The sequence below is a fragment of the Hippocampus bargibanti genome, unplaced genomic scaffold, assembly GCF_051943395.1.
Source record: "Hippocampus bargibanti isolate YZ-2025 unplaced genomic scaffold, ASM5194339v1 Contig00141, whole genome shotgun sequence".
Taxonomy (NCBI): Eukaryota; Metazoa; Chordata; class Actinopteri; order Syngnathiformes; family Syngnathidae; genus Hippocampus; species Hippocampus bargibanti.
In genome coordinates this window covers 54011-79664 of record NW_028296976.1, presented here as the reverse complement: position 1 = coordinate 79664, position 25654 = coordinate 54011, and the positions used below count along the sequence as shown (strand labels likewise).

The window sequence follows — 25654 nt, the reverse complement described above, 5'->3', positions numbered from 1 at the left end:
TCATAGTTATACATAACATTTTAAGCGCCTTTCAAAGCTCTAAATGCCACTTTACAGTCACGGGATAAGAACGTTTTTTTTTGTGCGAGTGAACAGAGGCAACCATTCGCGCCAGCGTTCACTCTACCCGGAATGAATGGACGAAACGGATTGCATTGGAAGTCAAAGGAAAGTTACCCACGTTAACGCATCAGCTGGACTCACATGCGCCTTATTTGACAACACGACACAAATAACACCTTCATCGATTCAAGCCTGTATTTGGAAAACCAAATAACCATCATCCGACAAGAACGAACACCATGAGCAAAGAAAGACGCTCTCCCTGCAACACTATAAAGAGGGATTTTCTGGCAGATTCCCTCGCTTACGGCCATACTACCCTGAGAACGCCCGATCTCGTCCGATCTCGGAAGCAAAGCAGGGTTGGGCCTGGTTAGTACTTGGATGGGAGACCGCCTGGGAATACCAGGTGCTGTAAACTTTTTTTTTTTTTTTGCAGCCACCCCAAACACTGTGGGCCGAGAAATGGTCTCTCCCGTTCGCGATCCGATTTCACTTTTCATTTCACGATCACCCCCGACGCGATTTTAAACGGCTTCCCACACGTTGATTTTACTGTTGAGTCGCTGCGTGTAACGATATGGCTTTCCGGAAGAGGGAGCTGTCCGCATGGGGGACCGTCATGACAGTACTCGTACGCGAAGCAGAACTGGGCTTCTGCGTGCTGGACAGCTTCTTTTACTCCCCTTTCAAACCGTCTATTTTCCTTTCGCTACAATTTTAACCTCATTGTCGTCAAATGAGCGGTAGCTAGCTTTAAGGTGCATATGTACTGCAGATTGAGGCCCACTAGTATTATCCCAGCGGTGTTGATAAAGTATTTTTTTTTTTGAGAATTTGTTTAGTCTCCCCCATGTTTTGCTCTTTATAATTTTCATTTTTCCAATGTATTGAATAAACTACATTACTTTGTTTTTCATTTGACAGCCTATCTTTTGGATGTACTCATTTTTGCCTTCAGGTGTTTATCGGTTTGAAATAAGTAGGAATTTTGTGTTGCCAAAGGACTCTGTAGTTTTTCAGAAAGCCCTGCAATGTAAGGTAATGCTACTCCTCTCCTTTTTAGTATCTTCAGAATTTTGGGTTTCATTCCCTATCCTAGGGCGGCCCGGTAGTCGAGTGGTTAGCACACCGGCTTCACAGTGCAGAGGTCGCCGGTTCGCGTCCCGGTCCGGCCTCCCTGTGTGGAGTTTGCATGTTCTCCCCGGACCCGCGTGGGTTTTCTCCGGGTCCTCTGGTTTCCTCCCACACTCCAAAAACATGCATGGCAGGCAGATTGACCACTCCAAATTGTCCCTAGGTGTGAGTGTGAGAGTGACTGTTGTATGTCTTTGTGTGCCCTGCGATTGGCTGGCAACCAATTCAGGGTGTCCCCCGCCTCGTGCCCGAAGACAGCTGAGATAGGCTCCAGCACCCCCCGTGACCCTAATGAGGAATAAGCGGTACGGGAGATGAGATGAGATTCCCTATCTTTTTGACATTTGTTAAATGACTACTGAGGGCAACCACAGTTTGTGAGTGCTCTCCTGACATGTTTTCACTCCTTTTCGCTAATTTCGACGCTGGTTGGTATTAGCCCTATGCTGGAGGGTTCTGATAACTCATAGTTTGTGTTGTCGAGGGTGGTTTGATTCAAAAAGTAAGTATTGGTCAGTGTGTGTGGCCTTCCTAAAGATTTCTGCTTTTAGCGCTCTGTCCTCTTTTATAATTTCTTTACACTCCAAAAAGGCTAGTTGGGTGTCTTTAATGTCCTCGCGAGTATATTTAATATTGATGTCTACCGAGTGCAGGTGATTTGTGAAGGATGAATTTATTCTTTTTTAATTATGACGAAAGTGCCCTCCACATATCTAAACCAGTGACTCGGTTTTGTACCCGGGAAGGATGTGAGAGCCTGTTTCTCCATTTTTTTTCATGGCCAGATTGTCCATTATGGGTTAAACTGGTGAGCCCAAAGCACAACTATGAATTTGTTTGAATTTTTTTTCCCCGGAATTTAAAATACGTAAAATTCAGGCAAGTAATCACGTAATAAAGTAATCAGTGTAGCCTCAGGGTATAGTCCTCTGCTCTCCCCAACCTGAGAGAAGTGACCTATCATAGCAGAAGTCTGGCACCGCCACCTCTAGACGTTAGGGATATACATATGGGGCCGAAACTACTAGCAAATTTTAGTTCGCTGAGTAACGAAACGTCAGACACCTTCAAAGAAGTACAGGTGACGGCTGAAGAAACCTTTTCATCAATGGACCACTCCTGTATGACTGAGAGCTGACAGAGACGTACAAGCAGGTTGGACTGAGGATCCCCCACCCCCTTTTTTTCTAATACTTTCAGGCGCTGCTTTCGGGGTTGTTTAAAAAAAAGAGAGAACTGGTGTGGGTACGCAACGAATATTGAGATGTGCTTAGACATGCTGTTCTGTTTTGCCATACAATGTTCAGCCCGTTACAGAGCATAGAGTAAGATCAGTTAAGATGGCCGATCAAGTTATTGTTTTCGAATGGATTGTTTAAAATATGAGCACTGTTTGTTTTTCCGATGCGATCCTTTGGCACAGTCTTAGACATGAGCAGACCTTTCAACCACGAGGCAGAACAATCCTAAAGGTCTGTTGAATCGTTGGTGGTCTACCCAATGATTTCTAGTCGCCCTCGTTCCCTCAGATCTTCTTCCTCCCTCCACCTCTGTGTGTCCCTCACTCCCCCGTCTCAGCAAGATGGGTGACAGACCCCTCAGCTGCTCTGGCCCCAATTTTTGGAAGTCACTTCCTCAGAACTTTCATAACATCGATTCTCTTACCACCTTCAAGTCCCATCTCAAACCCCAGCTATTTAAAATAGCATTTTCTGTGTGTAGCTCTCTCTCCTGTTTCTATTTATAATTGTATTTTATTTATTGCAATCTATTTGTGATTGTATTTTATTTATTATAGTACCTCTGCTTGTCCGTGACTGTAAAGTGTCCTTTAGAGCTTTGAAAGGCGCTTAAAATGTTATGTATAACTATGAATATTATGTGGTGAAATGGTTGATCACGAGATCAGTGTCGCTGTGTGATTACGTCAGCAGAGGGCGTCAAGGACCAGACGGAGAGTAATCATAATAATACATTTAATTTCTAAGCGCCTTTCAAAACTCTCAAGGCCACTTTACAGTCAGGGGATAAGAATGTTTTTTTTTGTGCGAGTGAACAGAGGCAACCATTTGCGCCAGCGTTCACTCTGCCCGGAATGAATGGACGAAACGGATTGCATTGGAAGTCAAAGAAAAGTTACCCACGTTAACGCATCAGCTGGACTCACATGCGCCTTATTTGACAACACGACACAAATAACACCTTCATCGATTCAAGCCTGTATTTGGAAAACCAAATAACCATCATCCGACAAGAACGAACACCATAAACAAAGACGCTCTCCCTGCAACACTATAAAGAGGGATTTTCTGGCACATTCCCTCGCTTACGGCCATACTACCCTGAGAACGCCCGATCTCGTCCGATCTCGGAAGCTAAGCAGGGTCGGGCCTGGTTAGTACTTGGATGGGAGACCGCCTGGGAATACCAGGTGCTGTAAGCTTTTTTTTTTTTTTTGCAGCCACCCCAAACACTGTGGGCCGAGAAATGGTCTCTCCCGTTCGCGATCCGATTTCACTTTTCATTTCACGATCACCCCCGACGCGATTTTAAACGGCTTCCCACACGTTGATTTTACTGTTGAGTCGCTGCGTGTAACGATATGGCTTTCCGGCAGAGGGAGCTGTCCGCATGGGGGACCGTCATGACAGTACTCGTACGCGAAGCAGAACTGGGCTTCTGCGTGCTGGACAGCTTCTTTTACTCCCCTTTCAAACCATCTATTTTCCTTTCGCTACAATTTTAACCTCATTGTCGTCAAATGAGCGGTAGCTAGCTTTAAGGTGCATATGTACTGCAGATTGAGGCCCACTAGTATTATCCCAGCGGTGTTGATAAAGTATTTTTTTTTTGAGAATTTGTTTAGTCTCCCCCATGTTTTGCTCTTTATAATTTTCATTTTTCCAATGTATTGAATAAACTACATTACTTTGTTTTTCATTTGACAGCCTATCTTTTGGATGTACTCATTTTTGCCTTCAGGTGTTTATCGGTTTGAAATAAGTAGGAATTTTGTGTTGCCAAAGGACTCTGTAGTTTTTCAGAAAGCCCTGCAATGTAAGGTAATGCTACTCCTCTCCTTTTTAGTATCTTCAGAATTTTGGGTTTCATTCCCTATCCTTTTCTTTTGACATTTGTTAAATGACCACTGAGGGCAACCACAGTTTGTGAGTGCTCTCCTGACATGTTTTCACTCCTTTTCGCTAATTTCGACGCTGGTTGGTATTAGCCCTATGCTGGAGGGTTCTGATAACTCATAGTTTGTGTTGTCGAGGGTGGTTTGATTCAAAAAGTAAGTATTGGTCAGTGTGTGTGGCCTTCCTAAAGATTTCTGCTTTTAGCGCTCTGTCCTCTTTTATAATTACTTTACACTCCAAAAAGGCTAGTTGGGTCTCTTTAATGTCCTCGCGAGTATATTTAATATTGATGTCTACCGAGTGCAGGTGATTTGTGAAGGATTGAATTTCTTCTTTTTTAATTATGACGAAAGTGCCCTCCACATATCTAAACCAGTGCCTCGGTTTTGTACCCGGGAAGGATGTGAGAGCCTGTTTCTCCATTTTTTTTCATGGCCAGATTGTCCATTATGGGTTAAACTGGTGAGCCCAAAGCACAACTATGAATTTGTTTGAATTTTTTTTCCCCGGAATTTAAAATACGTAAAATTCAGGCAAGTAATCACGTAATAAAGTAATCAGTGTAGGCTCAGGGTATAGTCCTCTGCTCTCCCCAACCTGAGAGATGTGACCTATCATAGCAGAAGTCTGGCACCGCCACCTCTAGACGTTAGGGATATACATATGGGGCCGAAACTACTAGCAAATTTTAGTTCGCTGATGAAGCCTCTTCGATGAGAAACGAAACGTCCGACACCTTCAAAGAACTACAGGTGACGGCTGAAGAAACCTTTTCATCAATGGACCACTCCTGTATGACTGAGAGCTGACAGAGACGTACAAGCAGGTTGGACTGAGGATCCCCCACCCCCTTTTTTTCTAGTACTTTCAGGCGCTGCTTTCGGGGTTGTTTAAAAAAAAGAGAGAACTGGGGTGGGTACGCAACGAATATTGAGATGTGCTTAGACATGCTGTTCTGTTTTGCCATACAATGTTCAGCCCGTTACAGAGCATAGAGTAAGATCAGTTAAGATGGCCGATCAAGTTATTGTTTTCGAATGGATTGTTTAAAATATGAGCACTGTTTGTTTTTCCGATGCAATCCTTTGGCACAGTCTTAGACATGAGCAGACCTTTCAAGCACGAGGCAGAATAATCCTAAAGGTCTGTTGAATCGTTGGTGGTCTACCCAATGATTTCTAGTCGCCCTCGTTCCCTCAGATCTTCTTCCTCCCTCCACCTCTGTGTGTCCCTCACTCCCCCGTCTCAGCAAGATGGGTGACAGACCCCTCAGCTGCTCTGCCCCCAATTTTTGGAAGTCACTTCCTCCGAACTTTCATAACATCGATTCTCTTACCACCTTCAAGTCCCATCTCAAACCCCAGCTATTTAAAATAGCATTTTCTGTGTGTAGCTCTCTCTCCTGTTTCTATTTATAATTGTATTTTATTTATTGCAATCTATTTGTGATTGTATTTTATTTATTATAGTACCTCTGCTTGTCCGTGACTGTAAAGTGTCCTTTAGAGCTTTGAAAGGCGCTTAAAATGTTATGTATAACTATGAATATTATGTGGTGAAATGGTTGATCACGAGATCAGTGTCGCTGTGTGATTACGTCAGCAGAGGGCGTCAAGGACCAGACGGAGAGTAATCATAATAATACATTTAATTTCTAAGCGCCTTTCAAAACTCTCAAGGCCACTTTACAGTCAGGGGATAAGAATGTTTTTTTTTGTGCGAGTGAACAGAGGCAACCATTTGCGCCAGCGTTCACTCTGCCCGGAATGAATGGACGAAACGGATTGCATTGGAAGTCAAAGAAAAGTTACCCACGTTAACGCATCAGCTGGACTCACATGCGCCTTATTTGACAACACGACACAAATAACACCTTCATCGATTCAAGCCTGTATTTGGAAAACCAAATAACCATCATCCGACAAGAACGAACACCATAAACAAAGAAAGACGCTCTCCCTGCAACACTATAAAGAGGGATTTTCTGGCACATTCCCTCGCTTACGGCCATACTACCCTGAGAACGCCCGATCTCGTCCGATCTCGGAAGCTAAGCAGGGTCGGGCCTGGTTAGTACTTGGATGGGAGACCGCCTGGGAATACCAGGTGCTGTAAGCTTTTTTTTTTTTTTTTTTTTGCAGCCACCCCAAACACTGTGGGCCGAGAAATGGTCTCTCCCGTTCGCGATCCGATTTCACTTTTCATTTCACGATCACCCCCGACGCGATTTTAAACGGCTTCCCACACGTTGATTTTACTGTTGAGTCGCTGCGTGTAACGATATGGCTTTCCGGAAGAGGGAGCTGTCCGCATGGGGGACCGTCATGACAGTACTCGTACGCGAAGCAGAACTGGGCTTCTGCGTGCTGGACAGCTTCTTTTACTCCCCTTTCAAACCATCTATTTTCCTTTCGCTACAATTTTAACCTCATTGTCGTCAAATGAGCGGTAGCTAGCTTTAAGGTGCATATGTACTGCAGATTGAGGCCCACTAGTATTATCCCAGCGGTGTTGATAAAGTATTTTTTTTTGAGAATTTGTTTAGTCTCCCCCATGTTTTGCTCTTTATAATTTTCATTTTTCCAATGTATTGAATAAACTACATTACTTTGTTTTTCATTTGACAGCCTATCTTTTGGATGTACTCATTTTTGCCTTCAGGTGTTTATCGGTTTGAAATAAGTAGGAATTTTGTGTTGCCAAAGGACTCTGTAGTTTTTCAGAAAGCCCTGCAATGTAAGGTAATGCTACTCCTCTCCTTTTTAGTATCTTCAGAATTTTGGGTTTCATTCCCTATCCTTTTCTTTTGACATTTGTTAAATGACCACTGAGGGCAACCACAGTTTGTGAGTGCTCTCCTGACATGTTTTCACTCCTTTTCGCTAATTTCGACGCTGGTTGGTATTAGCCCTATGCTGGAGGGTTCTGATAACTCATAGTTTGTGTTGTCGAGGGTGGTTTGATTCAAAAAGTAAGTATTGGTCAGTGTGTGTGGCCTTCCTAAAGATTTCTGCTTTTAGCGCTCTGTCCTCTTTTATAATTACTTTACACTCCAAAAAGGCTAGTTGGGTCTCTTTAATGTCCTCGCGAGTATATTTAATATTGATGTCTACCGAGTGCAGGTGATTTGTGAAGGATTGAATTTCTTCTTTTTTAATTATGACGAAAGTGCCCTCCACATATCTAAACCAGTGCCTCGGTTTTGTACCCGGGAAGGATGTGAGAGCCTGTTTCTCCATTTTTTTTCATGGCCAGATTGTCCATTATGGGTTAAACTGGTGAGCCCAAAGCACAACTATGAATTTGTTTGAATTTTTTTTTCCCGGAATTTAAAATACGTAAAATTCAGGCAAGTAATCACGTAATAAAGTAATCAGTGTAGGCTCAGGGTATAGTCCTCTGCTCTCCCCAACCTGAGAGATGTGACCTATCATAGCAGAAGTCTGGCACCGCCACCTCTAGACGTTAGGGATATACATATGGGGCCGAAACTACTAGCAAATTTTAGTTCGCTGATGAAGCCTCTTCGATGAGAAACGAAACGTCCGACACCTTCAAAGAACTACAGGTGACGGCTGAAGAAACCTTTTCATCAATGGACCACTCCTGTATGACTGAGAGCTGACAGAGACGTACAAGCAGGTTGGACTGAGGATCCCCCACCCCCTTTTTTTCTAGTACTTTCAGGCGCTGCTTTCGGGGTTGTTTAAAAAAAAGAGAGAACTGGGGTGGGTACGCAACGAATATTGAGATGTGCTTAGACATGCTGTTCTGTTTTGCCATACAATGTTCAGCCCGTTACAGAGCATAGAGTAAGATCAGTTAAGATGGCCGATCAAGTTATTGTTTTCGAATGGATTGTTTAAAATATGAGCACTGTTTGTTTTTCCGATGCAATCCTTTGGCACAGTCTTAGACATGAGCAGACCTTTCAAGCACGAGGCAGAATAATCCTAAAGGTCTGTTGAATCGTTGGTGGTCTACCCAATGATTTCTAGTCGCCCTCGTTCCCTCAGATCTTCTTCCTCCCTCCACCTCTGTGTGTCCCTCACTCCCCCGTCTCAGCAAGATGGGTGACAGACCCCTCAGCTGCTCTGCCCCCAATTTTTGGAAGTCACTTCCTCCGAACTTTCATAACATCGATTCTCTTACCACCTTCAAGTCCCATCTCAAACCCAGCTATTTAAAATAGCATTTTCTGTGTGTAGCTCTCTCTCCTGTTTCTATTTATAATTGTATTTTATTTATTGCAATCTATTTGTGATTGTATTTTATTTATTATAGTACCTCTGCTTGTCCGTGACTGTAAAGTGTCCTTTAGAGCTTTGAAAGGCGCTTAAAATGTTATGTATAACTATGAATATTATGTGGTGAAATGGTTGATCACGAGATCAGTGTCGCTGTGTGATTACGTCAGCAGAGGGCGTCAAGGACCAGACGGAGAGTAATCATAATAATACATTTAATTTCTAAGCGCCTTTCAAAACTCTCAAGGCCACTTTACAGTCAGGGGATAAGAATGTTTTTTTTTGTGCGAGTGAACAGAGGCAACCATTTGCGCCAGCGTTCACTCTGCCCGGAATGAATGGACGAAACGGATTGCATTGGAAGTCAAAGAAAAGTTACCCACGTTAACGCATCAGCTGGACTCACATGCGCCTTATTTGACAACACGACACAAATAACACCTTCATCGATTCAAGCCTGTATTTGGAAAACCAAATAACCATCATCCGACAAGAACGAACACCATAAACAAAGAAAGACGCTCTCCCTGCAACACTATAAAGAGGGATTTTCTGGCACATTCCCTCGCTTACGGCCATACTACCCTGAGAACGCCCGATCTCGTCCGATCTCGGAAGCTAAGCAGGGTCGGGCCTGGTTAGTACTTGGATGGGAGACCGCCTGGGAATACCAGGTGCTGTAAGCTTTTTTTTTTTTTTTTTTTGCAGCCACCCCAAACACTGTGGGCCGAGAAATGGTCTCTCCCGTTCGCGATCCGATTTCACTTTTCATTTCACGATCACCCCCGACGCGATTTTAAACGGCTTCCCACACGTTGATTTTACTGTTGAGTCGCTGCGTGTAACGATATGGCTTTCCGGAAGAGGGAGCTGTCCGCATGGGGGACCGTCATGACAGTACTCGTACGCGAAGCAGAACTGGGCTTCTGCGTGCTGGACAGCTTCTTTTACTCCCCTTTCAAACCATCTATTTTCCTTTCGCTACAATTTTAACCTCATTGTCGTCAAATGAGCGGTAGCTAGCTTTAAGGTGCATATGTACTGCAGATTGAGGCCCACTAGTATTATCCCAGCGGTGTTGATAAAGTATTTTTTTTTTGAGAATTTGTTTAGTCTCCCCCATGTTTTGCTCTTTATAATTTTCATTTTTCCAATGTATTGAATAAACTACATTACTTTGTTTTTCATTTGACAGCCTATCTTTTGGATGTACTCATTTTTGCCTTCAGGTGTTTATCGGTTTGAAATAAGTAGGAATTTTGTGTTGCCAAAGGACTCTGTAGTTTTTCAGAAAGCCCTGCAATGTAAGGTAATGCTACTCCTCTCCTTTTTAGTATCTTCAGAATTTTGGGTTTCATTCCCTATCCTAGGGCGGCCCGGTAGTCGAGTGGTTAGCACACCGGCTTCACAGTGCAGAGGTCGCCGGTTCGCGTCCCGGTCCGGCCTCCCTGTGTGGAGTTTGCATGTTCTCCCCGGACCCGCGTGGGTTTTCTCCGGGTCCTCTGGTTTCCTCCCACACTCCAAAAACATGCATGGCAGGCAGATTGACCACTCCAAATTGTCCCTAGGTGTGAGTGTGAGAGTGACTGTTGTATGTCTTTGTGTGCCCTGCGATTGGCTGGCAACCAATTCAGGGTGTCCCCCGCCTCGTGCCCGAAGACAGCTGAGATAGGCTCCAGCACCCCCCGTGACCCTAATGAGGAATAAGCGGTACGGGAGATGAGATGAGATGAGATTCCCTATCTTTTTGACATTTGTTAAATGACTACTGAGGGCAACCACAGTTTGTGAGTGCTCTCCTGACATGTTTTCACTCCTTTTCGCTAATTTCGACGCTGGTTGGTATTAGCCCTATGCTGGAGGGTTCTGATAACTCATAGTTTGTGTTGTCGAGGGTGGTTTGATTCAAAAAGTAAGTATTGGTCAGTGTGTGTGGCCTTCCTAAAGATTTCTGCTTTTAGCGCTCTGTCCTCTTTTATAATTTCTTTACACTCCAAAAAGGCTAGTTGGGTGTCTTTAATGTCCTCGCGAGTATATTTAATATTGATGTCTACCGAGTGCAGGTGATTTGTGAAGGATTGAATTTCTTCTTTTTTAATTATGACGAAAGTGCCCTCCACATATCTAAACCAGTGCCTCGGTTTTGTACCCGGGAAGGATGTGAGAGCCTGTTTCTCCATTTTTTTTCATGGCCAGATTGTCCATTATGGGTTAAACTGGTGAGCCCAAAGCACAACTATGAATTTGTTTGAATTTTTTTTCCCCGGAATTTAAAATACGTAAAATTCAGGCAAGTAATCACGTAATAAAGTAATCAGTGTAGCCTCAGGGTATAGTCCTCTGCTCTCCCCAACCTGAGAGAAGTGACCTATCATAGCAGAAGTCTGGCACCGCCACCTCTAGACGTTAGGGATATACATATGGGGCCGAAACTACTAGCAAATTTTAGTTCGCTGAGAAACGAAACGTCAGACACCTTCAAAGAAGTACAGGTGACGGCTGAAGAAACCTTTTCATCAATGGACCACTCCTGTATGACTGAGAGCTGACAGAGACGTACAAGCAGGTTGGACTGAGGATCCCCCACCCCCTTTTTTTCTAATACTTTCAGGCGCTGCTTTCGGGGTTGTTAAAAAAAAGAGAGAACTGGTGTGGGTACGCAACGAATATTGAGATGTGCTTAGACATGCTGTTCTGTTTTGCCATACAATGTTCAGCCCGTTACAGAGCATAGAGTAAGATCAGTTAAGATGGCCGATCAAGTTATTGTTTTCGAATGGATTGTTTAAAATATGAGCACTGTTTGTTTTTCCGATGCGATCCTTTGGCACAGTCTTAGACATGAGCAGACCTTTCAACCACGAGGCAGAACAATCCTAAAGGTCTGTTGAATCGTTGGTGGTCTACCCAATGATTTCTAGTCGCCCTCGTTCCCTCAGATCTTCTTCCTCCCTCCACCTCTGTGTGTCCCTCACTCCCCCGTCTCAGCAAGATGGGTGACAGACCCCTCAGCTGCTCTGCCCCCAATTTTTGGAAGTCACTTCCTCAGAACTTTCATAACATCGATTCTCTTACCACCTTCAAGTCCCATCTCAAACCCCAGCTATTTAAAATAGCATTTTCTGTGTGTAGCTCTCTCTCCTGTTTCTATTTATAATTGTATTTTATTTATTGCAATCTATTTGTGATTGTATTTTATTTATTATAGTACCTCTGCTTGTCCGTGACTGTAAAGTGTCCTTTAGAGCTTTGAAAGGCGCTTAAAATGTTATGTATAACTATGAATATTATGTGGTGAAATGGTTGATCACGAGATCAGTGTCGCTGTGTGATTACGTCAGCAGAGGGCGTCAAGGACCAGACGGAGAGTAATCATAATAATACATTTAATTTCTAAGTGCCTTTCAAAACTCTCAAGGCCACTTTACAGTCAGGGGATAAGAATGTTTTTTTTTTTTTGTGCGAGTGAACAGAGGCAACCATTTGCGCCAGCGTTCACTCTGCCCGGAATGAATGGACGAAACGGATTGCATTGGAAGTCAAAGAAAAGTTACCCACGTTAACGCATCAGCTGGACTCACATGCGCCTTATTTGACAACACGACACAAATAACACCTTCATCGATTCAAGCCTGTATTTGGAAAACCAAATAACCATCATCCGACAAGAACGAACACCATAAACAAAGACGCTCTCCCTGCAACACTATAAAGAGGGATTTTCTGGCACATTCCCTCGCTTACGGCCATACTACCCTGAGAACGCCCGATCTCGGAAGCTAAGCAGGGTCGGGCCTGGTTAGTACTTGGATGGGAGACCGCCTGGGAATACCAGGTGCTGTAAGCTTTTTTTTTTTTTTTTTTGCAGCCACCCCAAACACTGTGGGCCGAGAAATGGTCTCTCCCGTTCGCGATCCGATTTCACTTTTCATTTCACGATCACCCCCGACGCGATTTTAAACGGCTTCCCACACGTTGATTTTACTGTTGAGTCGCTGCGTGTAACGATATGGCTTTCCGGCAGAGGGAGCTGTCCGCATGGGGGACCGTCATGACAGTACTCGTACGCGAAGCAGAACTGGGCTTCTGCGTGCTGGACAGCTTCTTTTACTCCCCTTTCAAACCATCTATTTTCCTTTCGCTACAATTTTAACCTCATTGTCGTCAAATGAGCGGTAGCTAGCTTTAAGGTGCATATGTACTGCAGATTGAGGCCCACTAGTATTATCCCAGCGGTGTTGATAAAGTATTTTTTTTTTGAGAATTTGTTTAGTCTCCCCCATGTTTTGCTCTTTATAATTTTCATTTTTCCAATGTATTGAATAAACTACATTACTTTGTTTTTCATTTGACAGCCTATCTTTTGGATGTACTCATTTTTGCCTTCAGGTGTTTATCGGTTTGAAATAAGTAGGAATTTTGTGTTGCCAAAGGACTCTGTAGTTTTTCAGAAAGCCCTGCAATGTAAGGTAATGCTACTCCTCTCCTTTTTAGTATCTTCAGAATTTTGGGTTTCATTCCCTATCCTTTTCTTTTGACATTTGTTAAATGACCACTGAGGGCAACCACAGTTTGTGAGTGCTCTCCTGACATGTTTTCACTCCTTTTCGCTAATTTCGACGCTGGTTGGTATTAGCCCTATGCTGGAGGGTTCTGATAACTCATAGTTTGTGTTGTCGAGGGTGGTTTGATTCAAAAAGTAAGTATTGGTCAGTGTGTGTGGCCTTCCTAAAGATTTCTGCTTTTAGCGCTCTGTCCTCTTTTATAATTACTTTACACTCCAAAAAGGCTAGTTGGGTCTCTTTAATGTCCTCGCGAGTATATTTAATATTGATGTCTACCGAGTGCAGGTGATTTGTGAAGGATTGAATTTCTTCTTTTTTAATTATGACGAAAGTGCCCTCCACATATCTAAACCAGTGCCTCGGTTTTGTACCCGGGAAGGATGTGAGAGCCTGTTTCTCCATTTTTTTTCATGGCCAGATTGTCCATTATGGGTTAAACTGGTGAGCCCAAAGCACAACTATGAATTTGTTTGAATTTTTTTTCCCCGGAATTTAAAATACGTAAAATTCAGGCAAGTAATCACGTAATAAAGTAATCAGTGTAGGCTCAGGGTATAGTCCTCTGCTCTCCCCAACCTGAGAGATGTGACCTATCATAGCAGAAGTCTGGCACCGCCACCTCTAGACGTTAGGGATATACATATGGGGCCGAAACTACTAGCAAATTTTAGTTCGCTGATGAAGCCTCTTCGATGAGAAACGAAACGTCCGACACCTTCAAAGAACTACAGGTGACGGCTGAAGAAACCTTTTCATCAATGGACCACTCCTGTATGACTGAGAGCTGACAGAGACGTACAAGCAGGTTGGACTGAGGATCCCCCACCCCCTTTTTTTCTAGTACTTTCAGGCGCTGCTTTCGGGGTTGTTTAAAAAAAAGAGAGAACTGGGGTGGGTACGCAACGAATATTGAGATGTGCTTAGACATGCTGTTCTGTTTTGCCATACAATGTTCAGCCCGTTACAGAGCATAGAGTAAGATCAGTTAAGATGGCCGATCAAGTTATTGTTTTCGAATGGATTGTTTAAAATATGAGCACTGTTTGTTTTTCCGATGCAATCCTTTGGCACAGTCTTAGACATGAGCAGACCTTTCAAGCACGAGGCAGAATAATCCTAAAGGTCTGTTGAATCGTTGGTGGTCTACCCAATGATTTCTAGTCGCCCTCGTTCCCTCAGATCTTCTTCCTCCCTCCACCTCTGTGTGTCCCTCACTCCCCCGTCTCAGCAAGATGGGTGACAGACCCCTCAGCTGCTCTGCCCCCAATTTTTGGAAGTCACTTCCTCCGAACTTTCATAACATCGATTCTCTTACCACCTTCAAGTCCCATCTCAAACCCCAGCTATTTAAAATAGCATTTTCTGTGTGTAGCTCTCTCTCCTGTTTCTATTTATAATTGTATTTTATTTATTGCAATCTATTTGTGATTGTATTTTATTTATTATAGTACCTCTGCTTGTCCGTGACTGTAAAGTGTCCTTTAGAGCTTTGAAAGGCGCTTAAAATGTTATGTATAACTATGAATATTATGTGGTGAAATGGTTGATCACGAGATCAGTGTCGCTGTGTGATTACGTCAGCAGAGGGCGTCAAGGACCAGACGGAGAGTAATCATAATAATACATTTAATTTCTAAGCGCCTTTCAAAACTCTCAAGGCCACTTTACAGTCAGGGGATAAGAATGTTTTTTTTTGTGCGAGTGAACAGAGGCAACCATTTGCGCCAGCGTTCACTCTGCCCGGAATGAATGGACGAAACGGATTGCATTGGAAGTCAAAGAAAAGTTACCCACGTTAACGCATCAGCTGGACTCACATGCGCCTTATTTGACAACACGACACAAATAACACCTTCATCGATTCAAGCCTGTATTTGGAAAACCAAATAACCATCATCCGACAAGAACGAACACCATAAACAAAGAAAGACGCTCTCCCTGCAACACTATAAAGAGGGATTTTCTGGCACATTCCCTCGCTTACGGCCATACTACCCTGAGAACGCCCGATCTCGTCCGATCTCGGAAGCTAAGCAGGGTCGGGCCTGGTTAGTACTTGGATGGGAGACCGCCTGGGAATACCAGGTGCTGTAAGCTTTTTTTTTTTTTTTTTTTTTGCAGCCACCCCAAACACTGTGGGCCGAGAAATGGTCTCTCCCGTTCGCGATCCGATTTCACTTTTCATTTCACGATCACCCCCGACGCGATTTTAAACGGCTTCCCACACGTTGATTTTACTGTTGAGTCGCTGCGTGTAACGATATGGCTTTCCGGAAGAGGGAGCTGTCCGCATGGGGGACCGTCATGACAGTACTCGTACGCGAAGCAGAACTGGGCTTCTGCGTGCTGGACAGCTTCTTTTACTCCCCTTTCAAACCATCTATTTTCCTTTCGCTACAATTTTAACCTCATTGTCGTCAAATGAGCGGTAGCTAGCTTTAAGGTGCATATGTACTGCAGATTGAGGCTCACTAGTATTATCCCAGCGGTGTTGATAAAGTATTTTTTTTTTGAGAATTTGTTTAGTCTCCCCCATGTTTTGCTCTTTATAATTTTCATTTTTCCAATGTATTGAATAAACTACATTACTTTGTTTTTCATTTGACAGCCTATCTTTTGGATGTACTCATTTTTGCCTTCAGGTGTTTATCGGTTTGAAATAAGTAGGAATTTTGTGTTGCCAAAGGACTCTGTAGTTTTTCAGAAAGCCCTGCAATGTAAGGTAATGCTACTCCTCTCCTTTTTAGTATCTTCAGAATTTTGGGTTTCATTCCCTATCCTTTTCTTTTGACATTTGTTAAATGACCACTGAGGGCAACCACAGTTTGTGAGTGCTCTCCTGACATGTTTTCACTCCTTTTCGCTAATTTCGACGCTGGTTGGTATTAGCCCTATGCTGGAGGGTTCTGATAACTCATAGTTTGTGTTGTCGAGGGTGGTTTGATTCAAAAAGTAAGTATTGGTCAGTGTGTGTGGCCTTCCTAAAGATTTCTGCTTTTAGCGCTCTGTCCTCTTTTATAATTACTTTACACTCCAAAAAGGCTAGTTGGGTCTCTTTAATGTCCTCGCGAGTATATTTAATATTGATGTCTACCGAGCGCAGGTGATTTGTGAAGGATTGAATTTCTTATTTTTTAATTATGACGAAAGTGCCCTCCACATATCTAAACCAGTGCCTCGGTTTTGTACCCGGGAAGGATGTGAGAGCCTGTTTCTCCATTTTTTTTCATGGCCAGATTGTCCATTATGGGTTAAACTGGTGAGCCCAAAGCACAACTATGAATTTGTTTGAATTTTTTTTTCTCCGGAATTTAAAATACGTAAAATTCAGGCAAGTAATCACGTAATAAAGTAATCAGTGTAGGCTCAGGTTATAGTCATCTGCTCTCCCCAACCTGAGAGATGTGACCTATCATAGCAGAAGTCTGGCACCGCCACCTCTAGACGTTAGGGATATACATATGGGGCCGAAACTACTAGCAAATTTTAGTTCGCTGATGAAGCCTCTTCGATGAGAAACGAAACGTCCGACACCTTCAAAGAACTACAGGTGACGGCTGAAGAAACCTTTTCATCAATGGACCACTCCTGTATGACTGAGAGCTGACAGAGACGTACAAGCAGGTTGGACTGAGGATCCCCCACCCCCTTATTTTCTAGTACTTTCAGGCGCTGCTTTCGGGGTTGTTTAAAAAAAAGAGAGAACTGGGGTGGGTACGCAACGAATATTGAGATGTGCTTAGACATGCTGTTCTGTTTTGCCATACAATGTTCAGCCCGTTACAGAGCATAGAGTAAGATCAGTTAAGATGGCCGATCAAGTTATTGTTTTCGAATGGATTGTTTAAAATATGAGCACTGTTTGTTTTTCCGATGCAATCCTTTGGCACAGTCTTAGACATGAGCAGACCTTTCAAGCACGAGGCAGAATAATCCTAAAGGTCTGTTGAATCGTTGGTGGTCTACCCAATGATTTCTAGTCGCCCTCGTTCCCTCAGATCTTCTTCCTCCCTCCACCTCTGTGTGTCCCTCACTCCCCCGTCTCAGCAAGATGGGTGACAGACCCCTCAGCTGCTCTGCCCCCAATTTTTGGAAGTCACTTCCTCCGAACTTTCATAACATCGATTCTCTTACCACCTTCAAGTCCCATCTCCAAACCCAGCTATTTAAAATAGCATTTTCTGTGTGTAGCTCTCTCTCCTGTTTCTATTTATAATTGTATTTTATTTATTGCAATCTATTTGTGATTGTATTTTATTTATTATAGTACCTCTGCTTGTCCGTGACTGTAAAGTGTCCTTTAGAGCTTTGAAAGGCGCTTAAAATGTTATGTATAACTATGAATATTATGTGGTGAAATGGTTGATCACGAGATCAGTGTCGCTGTGTGATTACGTCAGCAGAGGGCGTCAAGGACCAGACGGAGAGTAATCATAATAATACATTTAATTTCTAAGCGCCTTTCAAAACTCTCAAGGCCACTTTACAGTCAGGGGATAAGAATGTTTTTTTTTGTGCGAGTGAACAGAGGCAACCGTTTGCGCCAGCGTTCACTCTGCCCGGAATGAATGGACGAAACGGATTGCATTGGAAGTCAAAGAAAAGTTACCCACGTTAACGCATCAGCTGGACTCACATGCGCCTTATTTGACAACACGACACAAATAACACCTTCATCGATTCAAGCCTGTATTTGGAAAACCAAATAACCATCATCCGACAAGAACGAACACCATAAACAAAGACGCTCTCCCTGCAACAGTATAAAGAGGGATTTTCTGGCACATTCCCTCGCTTACGGCCATACTACCCTGAGAACGCCCGATCTCGTTCGATCTCGGAAGCTAAGCAGGGTCGGGCCTGGTTAGTACTTGGATGGGAGACCGCCTGGGAATACCAGGTGCTGTAAGCTTTTTTTTTTTTTTTTGCAGCCACCCCAAACACTGTGGGCCGAGAAATGGTCTCTCCCGTTCGCGATCCGATTTCACTTTTCATTTCACGATCACCCCCGACGCGATTTTAAACGGCTTCCCACACGTTGATTTTACTGTTGAGTCGCTGCGTGTAACGATATGGCTTTCCGGCAGAGGGAGCTGTCCGCATGGGGGACCGTCATGACAGTACTCGTACGCGAAGCAGAACTGGGCTTCTGCGTGCTGGACAGCTTCTTTTACTCCCCTTTCAAACCATCTATTTTCCTTTCGCTACAATTTTAACCTCATTGTCGTCAAATGAGCGGTAGCTAGCTTTAAGGTGCATATGTACTGCAGATTGAGGCCCACTAGTATTATCCCAGCGGTGTTGATAAAGTATTTTTTTTTTTGAGAATTTGTTTAGTCTCCCCCATGTTTTGCTCTTTATAATTTTCATTTTTCCAATGTATTGAATAAACTACATTACTTTGTTTTTCATTTGACAGCCTATCTTTTGGATGTACTCATTTTTGCCTTCAGGTGTTTATCGGTTTGAAATAAGTAGGAATTTTGTGTTGCCAAAGGACTCTGTAGTTTTTCAGAAAGCCCTGCAATGTAAGGTAATGCTACTCCTCTCCTTTTTAGTATCTTCAGAATTTTGGGTTTCATTCCCTATCCTTTTCTTTTGACATTTGTTAAATGACCACTGAGGGCAACCACAGTTTGTGAGTGCTCTCCTGACATGTTTTCACTCCTTTTCGCTAATTTCGACGCTGGTTGGTATTAGCCCTATGCTGGAGGGTTCTGATAACTCATAGTTTGTGTTGTCGAGGGTGGTTTGATTCAAAAAGTAAGTATTGGTCAGTGTGTGTGGCCTTCCTAAAGATTTCTGCTTTTAGCGCTCTGTCCTCTTTTATAATTACTTTACACTCCAAAAAGGCTAGTTGGGTCTCTTTAATGTCCTCGCGAGTATATTTAATATTGATGTCTACCGAGTGCAGGTGATTTGTGAAGGATTGAATTTCTTCATTTTTAATTATGACGAAAGTGCCCTCCACATATCTAAACCAGTGCCTCGGTTTTGTACCCGGGAAGGATGTGAGAGCCTGTTTCTCCATTTTTTTTCATGGCCAGATTGTCCATTATGGGTTAAACTGGTGAGCCCAAAGCACAACTATGAATTTGTTTGAATTTTTTTCCCCGGAATTTAAAATACGTAAAATTCAGGCAAGTAATCACGTAATAAAGTAATCAGTGTAGGCTCAGGGTATAGTCCTCTGCTCTCCCCAACCTGAGAGATGTGACCTATCATAGCAGAAGTCTGGCACCGCCACCTCTAGACGTTAGGGATATACATATGGGGCCGAAACTACTAGCAAATTTTAGTTCGCTGATGAAGCCTCTTCGATGAGAAACGAAACGTCCGACACCTTCAAAGAACTACAGGTGACGGCTGAAGAAACCTTTTCATCAATGGACCACTCCTGTATGACTGAGAGCTGACAGAGACGTACAAGCAGGTTGGACTGAGGATCCCCCACCCCCTTTTTTTCTAGTACTTTCAGGCGCTGCTTTCGGGGTTGTTTAAAAAAAAGAGAGAACTGGGGTGGGTACGCAACGAATATTGAGATGTGCTTAGACATGCTGTTCTGTTTTGCCATACAATGTTCAGCCCGTTACAGAGCATAGAGTAAGATCAGTTAAGATGGCCGATCAAGTTATTGTTTTCGAATGGATTGTTTAAAATATGAGCACTGTTTGTTTTTCCGATGCAATCCTTTGGCACAGTCTTAGACATGAGCAGACCTTTCAAGCACGAGGCAGAATAATCCTAAAGGTCTGTTGAATCGTTGGTGGTCTACCCAATGATTTCTAGTCGCCCTCGTTCCCTCAGATCTTCTTCCTCCCTCCACCTCTGTGTGTCCCTCACTCCCCCGTCTCAGCAAGATGGGTGACAGACCCCTCAGCTGCTCTGCCCCCAATTTTTGGAAGTCACTTCCTCCGAACTTTCATAACATCGATTCTCTTACCACCTTCAAGTCCCATCTCAAACCCCAGCTATTTAAAATAGCATTTTCTGTGTGTAGCTCTCTCTCCTGTTTCTATTTATAATTGTATTTTATTTATTGCAATCTATTTGTGATTGTATTTTATTTATTATAGTACCTCTGCTTGTCCGTGACTGTAAAGTGTCCTTTAGAGCTTTGAAAGGCGCTTAAAATGTTATGTATAACTATGAATATTATGTGGTGAAATGGTTGATCACGAGATCAGTGTCGCTGTGTGATTACGTCAGCAGAGGGCGTCAAGGACCAGACGGAGAGTAATCATAATAATACATTTAATTTCTAAGCGCCTTTCAAAACTCTCAAGGCCACTTTACAGTCAGGGGATAAGAATGTTTTTTTTTTGTGCGAGTGAACAGAGGCAACCATTTGCGCCAGCGTTCACTCTGCCCGGAATGAATGGACGAAACGGATTGCATTGGAAGTCAAAGAAAAGTTACCCACGTTAACGCATCAGCTGGACTCACATGCGCCTTATTTGACAACACGACACAAATAACACCTTCATCGATTCAAGCCTGTATTTGGAAAACCAAATAACCATCATCCGACAAGAACGAACACCATAAACAAAGAAAGACGCTCTCCCTGCAACACTATAAAGAGGGATTTTCTGGCACATTCCCTCGCTTACGGCCATACTACCCTGAGAACGCCCGATCTCGTCCGATCTCGGAAGCTAAGCAGGGTCGGGCCTGGTTAGTACTTGGATGGGAGACCGCCTGGGAATACCAGGTGCTGTAAGCTTTTTTTTTTTTTTTTTTTTGCAGCCACCCCAAACACTGTGGGCCGAGAAATGGTCTCTCCCGTTCGCGATCCGATTTCACTTTTCATTTCACGATCACCCCCGACGCGATTTTAAACGGCTTCCCACACGTTGATTTTACTGTTGAGTCGCTGCGTGTAACGATATGGCTTTCCGGAAGAGGGAGCTGTCCGCATGGGGGACCGTCATGACAGTACTCGTACGCGAAGCAGAACTGGGCTTCTGCGTGCTGGACAGCTTCTTTTACTCCCCTTTCAAACCATCTATTTTCCTTTCGCTACAATTTTAACCTCATTGTCGTCAAATGAGCGGTAGCTAGCTTTAAGGTGCATATGTACTGCAGATTGAGGCTCACTAGTATTATCCCAGCGGTGTTGATAAAGTATTTTTTTTTGAGAATTTGTTTAGTCTCCCCCATGTTTTGCTCTTTATAATTTTCATTTTTCCAATGTATTGAATAAACTACATTACTTTGTTTTTCATTTGACAGCCTATCTTTTGGATGCACTCATTTTTGCCTTCAGGTGTTTATCGGTTTGAAATAAGTAGGAATTTTGTGTTGCCAAAGGACTCTGTAGTTTTTCAGAAAGCCCTGCAATGTAAGGTAATGCTACTCCTCTCCTTTTTAGTATCTTCAGAATTTTGGGTTTCATTCCCTATCCTTTTCTTTTGACATTTGTTAAATGACCACTGAGGGCAACCACAGTTTGTGAGTGCTCTCCTGACATGTTTTCACTCCTTTTCGCAAATTTCTACGCTGGTTGGTATTAGCCCTATGCTGGAGGGTTCTGATAACTCATAGTTTGTGTTGTCGAGGGTGGTTTGATTCAAAAAGTAAGTATTGGTCAGTGTGTGTGGCCTTCCTAAAGATTTCTGCTTTTAGCGCTCTGTCCTCTTTTATAATTACTTTACACTCCAAAAAGGCTAGTTGGGTCTCTTTAATGTCCTCGCGAGTATATTTAATATTGATGTCTACCGAGCGCAGGTGATTTGTGAAGGATTGAATTTCTTATTTTTTAATTATGACGAAAGTGCCCTCCACATATCTAAACCAGTGCCTCGGTTTTGTACCCGGGAAGGATGTGAGAGCCTGTTTCTCCATTTTTTTTCATGGCCAGATTGTCCATTATGGGTTAAACTGGTGAGCCCAAAGCACAACTATGAATTTGTTTGAATTTTTTTTTCTCCGGAATTTAAAATACGTAAAATTCAGGCAAGTAATCACGTAATAAAGTAATCAGTGTAGGCTCAGGTTATAGTCATCTGCTCTCCCCAACCTGAGAGATGTGACCTATCATAGCAGAAGTCTGGCACCGCCACCTCTAGACGTTAGGGATATACATATGGGGCCGAAACTACTAGCAAATTTTAGTTCGCTGATGAAGCCTCTTCGATGAGAAACGAAACGTCCGACACCTTCAAAGAACTACAGGTGACGGCTGAAGAAACCTTTTCATCAATGGACCACTCCTGTATGACTGAGAGCTGACAGAGACGTACAAGCAGGTTGGACTGAGGATCCCCCACCCCCTTTTTTTCTAGTACTTTCAGGCGCTGCTTTCGGGGTTGTTTAAAAAAAAGAGAGAACTGGGGTGGGTACGCAACGAATATTGAGATGTGCTTAGACATGCTGTTCTGTTTTGCCATACAATGTTCAGCCCGTTACAGAGCATAGAGTAAGATCAGTTAAGATGGCCGATCAAGTTATTGTTTTCGAATGGATTGTTTAAAATATGAGCACTGTTTGTTTTTCCGATGCAATCCTTTGGCACAGTCTTAGACATGAGCAGACCTTTCAAGCACGAGGCAGAATAATCCTAAAGGTCTGTTGAATCGTTGGTGGTCTACCCAATGATTTCTAGTCGCCCTCGTTCCCTCAGATCTTCTTCCTCCCTCCACCTCTGTGTGTCCCTCACTCCCCCGTCTCAGCAAGATGGGTGACAGACCCCTCAGCTGCTCTGCCCCCAATTTTTGGAAGTCACTTCCTCCGAACTTTCATAACATCGATTCTCTTACCACCTTCAAGTCCCATCTCAAACCCCAGCTATTTAAAATAGCATTTTCTGTGTGTAGCTCTCTCTCCTGTTTCTATTTATAATTGTATTTTATTTATTGCAATCTATTTGTGATTGTATTTTATTTATTATAGTACCTCTGCTTGTCCGTGACTGTAAAGTGTCCTTTAGAGCTTTGAAAGGCGCTTAAAATGTTATGTATAACTATGAATATTATGTGGTGAAATGGTTGATCACGAGATCAGTGTCGCTGTGTGATTACGTCAGCAGAGGGCGTCAAGGACCAGACGGAGAGTAATCATAATAATACATTTAATTTCTAAGCGCCTTTCAAAACTCTCAAGGCCACTTTACAGTCAGGGGATAAGAATGTTTTTTTTTGTGCGAGTGAACAGAGGCAACCGTTTGCGCCAGCGTTCACTCTGCCCGGAATGAATGGACGAAACGGATTGCATTGGAAGTCAAAGAAAAGTTACCCACGTTAACGCATCAGCTGGACTCACATGCGCCTTATTTGACAACACGACACAAATAACACCTTCATCGATTCAAGCCTGTATTTGGAAAACCAAATAACCATCATCCGACAAGAACGAACACCATAAACAAAGAAAGACGCTCTCCCTGCAACACTATAAAGAGGGATTTTCTGGCACATTCCCTCGCTTACGGCCATACTACCCTGAGAACGCCCGATCTCGTCCGATCTCGGAAGCTAAGCAGGGTCGGGCCTGGTTAGTACTTGGATGGGAGACCGCCTGGGAATACCAGGTGCTGTAAGCTTTTTTTTTTTTTTTTTTTTTTTGCAGCCACCCCAAACACTGTGGGCCGAGAAATGGTCTCTCCCGTTCGCGATCCGATTTCACTTTTCATTTCACGATCACCCCCGACGCGATTTTAAACGGCTTCCCACACGTTGATTTTACTGTTGAGTCGCTGCGTGTAACGAGTAAGATCAGTTAAGATGGCCGATCAAGTTATTGTTTTCGAATGGATTGTTTAAAATATGAGCACTGTTTGTTTTTCCGATGCAATCCTTTGGCACAGTCTTAGACATGAGCAGACCTTTCAAGCACGAGGCAGAATAATCCTAAAGGTCTGTTGAATCGTTGGTGGTCTACCCAATGATTTCTAGTCGCCCTCGTTCCCTCAGATCTTCTTCCTCCCTCCACCTCTGTGTGTCCCTCACTCCCCCGTCTCAGCAAGATGGGTGACAGACCCCTCAGCTGCTCTGCCCCCAATTTTTGGAAGTCACTTCCTCCGAACTTTCATAACATCGATTCTCTTACCACCTTCAAGTCCCATCTCCAAACCCAGCTATTTAAAATAGCATTTTCTGTGTGTAGCTCTCTCTCCTGTTTCTATTTATAATTGTATTTTATTTATTGCAATCTATTTGTGATTGTATTTTATTTATTATAGTACCTCTGCTTGTCCGTGACTGTAAAGTGTCCTTTAGAGCTTTGAAAGGCGCTTAAAATGTTATGTATAACTATGAATATTATGTGGTGAAATGGTTGATCACGAGATCAGTGTCGCTGTGTGATTACGTCAGCAGAGGGCGTCAAGGACCAGACGGAGAGTAATCATAATAATACATTTAATTTCTAAGTGCCTTTCAAAACTCTCAAGGCCACTTTACAGTCAGGGGATAAGAATGTTTTTTTTTGTGCGAGTGAACAGAGGCAACCGTTTGCGCCAGCGTTCACTCTGCCCGGAATGAATGGACGAAACGGATTGCATTGGAAGTCAAATAAAAGTTACCCACGTTAACGCATCAGCTGGACTCACATGCGCCTTATTTGACAACACGACACAAATAACACCTTCATCGATTCAAGCCTGTATTTGGAAAACCAAATAACCATCATCCGACATGAACGAACACCATAAACAAAGACGCTCTCCCTGCAACAGTATAAAGAGGGATTTTCTGGCACATTCCCTCGCTTACGGCCATACTACCCTGAGAACGCCCGATCTCGTTCGATCTCGGAAGCTAAGCAGGGTCGGGCCTGGTTAGTACTTGGATGGGAGACCGCCTGGGAATACCAGGTGCTGTAAGCTTTTTTTTTTTTTTTTTTTGCAGCCACCCCAAACACTGTGGGCCGAGAAATGGTCTCTCCCGTTCGCGATCCGATTTCACTTTTCATTTCACGATCACCCCCGACGCGATTTTAAACGGCTTCCCACACGTTGATTTTACTGTTGAGTCGCTGCGTGTAACGATATGGCTTTCCGGCAGAGGGAGCTGTCCGCATGGGGGACCGTCATGACAGTACTCGTACGCGAAGCAGAACTGGGCTTCTGCGTGCTGGACAGCTTCTTTTACTCCCCTTTCAAACCATCTATTTTCCTTTCGCTACAATTTTAACCTCATTGTCGTCAAATGAGCGGTAGCTAGCTTTAAGGTGCATATGTACTGCAGATTGAGGCCCACTAGTATTATCCCAGCGGTGTTGATAAAGTATTTTTTTTTTTGAGAATTTGTTTAGTCTCCCCCATGTTTTGCTCTTTATAATTTTCATTTTTCCAATGTATTGAATAAACTACATTACTTTGTTTTTCATTTGACAGCCTATCTTTTGGATGTACTCATTTTTGCCTTCAGGTGTTTATCGGTTTGAAATAAGTAGGAATTTTGTGTTGCCAAAGGACTCTGTAGTTTTTCAGAAAGCCCTGCAATGTAAGGTAATGCTACTCCTCTCCTTTTTAGTATCTTCAGAATTTTGGGTTTCATTCCCT

The 25654-nt window shown here is 43.3% G+C and overlaps 9 non-coding genes and 1 pseudogene across 9 annotated transcripts; all 10 read left to right on the top strand.

The window, feature by feature from the left end:
* The first annotated feature begins 365 nt into the window (after positions 1-365).
* On the top strand, positions 366-484 carry LOC148881335 (5S ribosomal RNA). Its single transcript, XR_016113912.1, has one exon. It is a non-coding gene; the product is annotated as a 5S ribosomal RNA (ribosomal RNA).
* A 3040-nt stretch (positions 485-3524) lies between these two features.
* On the top strand, positions 3525-3643 carry LOC148881334 (5S ribosomal RNA). The gene has a single exon (XR_016113907.1). It is a non-coding gene; the product is annotated as a 5S ribosomal RNA (ribosomal RNA).
* A 2693-nt stretch (positions 3644-6336) lies between these two features.
* LOC148881333 (5S ribosomal RNA) lies at positions 6337-6455 on the top strand. The gene has a single exon (XR_016113906.1). It is a non-coding gene; the product is annotated as a 5S ribosomal RNA (ribosomal RNA).
* A 2696-nt stretch (positions 6456-9151) lies between these two features.
* Positions 9152-9270, top strand: LOC148881332 (5S ribosomal RNA). Its single transcript, XR_016113905.1, has one exon. It is a non-coding gene; the product is annotated as a 5S ribosomal RNA (ribosomal RNA).
* A 3052-nt stretch (positions 9271-12322) lies between these two features.
* LOC148881331 (5S ribosomal RNA) lies at positions 12323-12431 on the top strand (annotated as a pseudogene).
* Positions 12432-15127: 2696 nt separating this feature from the next.
* Positions 15128-15246, top strand: LOC148881330 (5S ribosomal RNA). Its single transcript, XR_016113918.1, has one exon. It is a non-coding gene; the product is annotated as a 5S ribosomal RNA (ribosomal RNA).
* A 2696-nt stretch (positions 15247-17942) lies between these two features.
* LOC148881329 (5S ribosomal RNA) lies at positions 17943-18061 on the top strand. The gene has a single exon (XR_016113909.1). It is a non-coding gene; the product is annotated as a 5S ribosomal RNA (ribosomal RNA).
* Positions 18062-20756: 2695 nt separating this feature from the next.
* On the top strand, positions 20757-20875 carry LOC148881328 (5S ribosomal RNA). The gene has a single exon (XR_016113917.1). It is a non-coding gene; the product is annotated as a 5S ribosomal RNA (ribosomal RNA).
* Positions 20876-23573: 2698 nt separating this feature from the next.
* Positions 23574-23692, top strand: LOC148881327 (5S ribosomal RNA). Its single transcript, XR_016113916.1, has one exon. It is a non-coding gene; the product is annotated as a 5S ribosomal RNA (ribosomal RNA).
* Positions 23693-24857: 1165 nt separating this feature from the next.
* On the top strand, positions 24858-24976 carry LOC148881326 (5S ribosomal RNA). The gene has a single exon (XR_016113908.1). It is a non-coding gene; the product is annotated as a 5S ribosomal RNA (ribosomal RNA).
* The last annotated feature ends 678 nt before the right edge of the window (positions 24977-25654 follow it).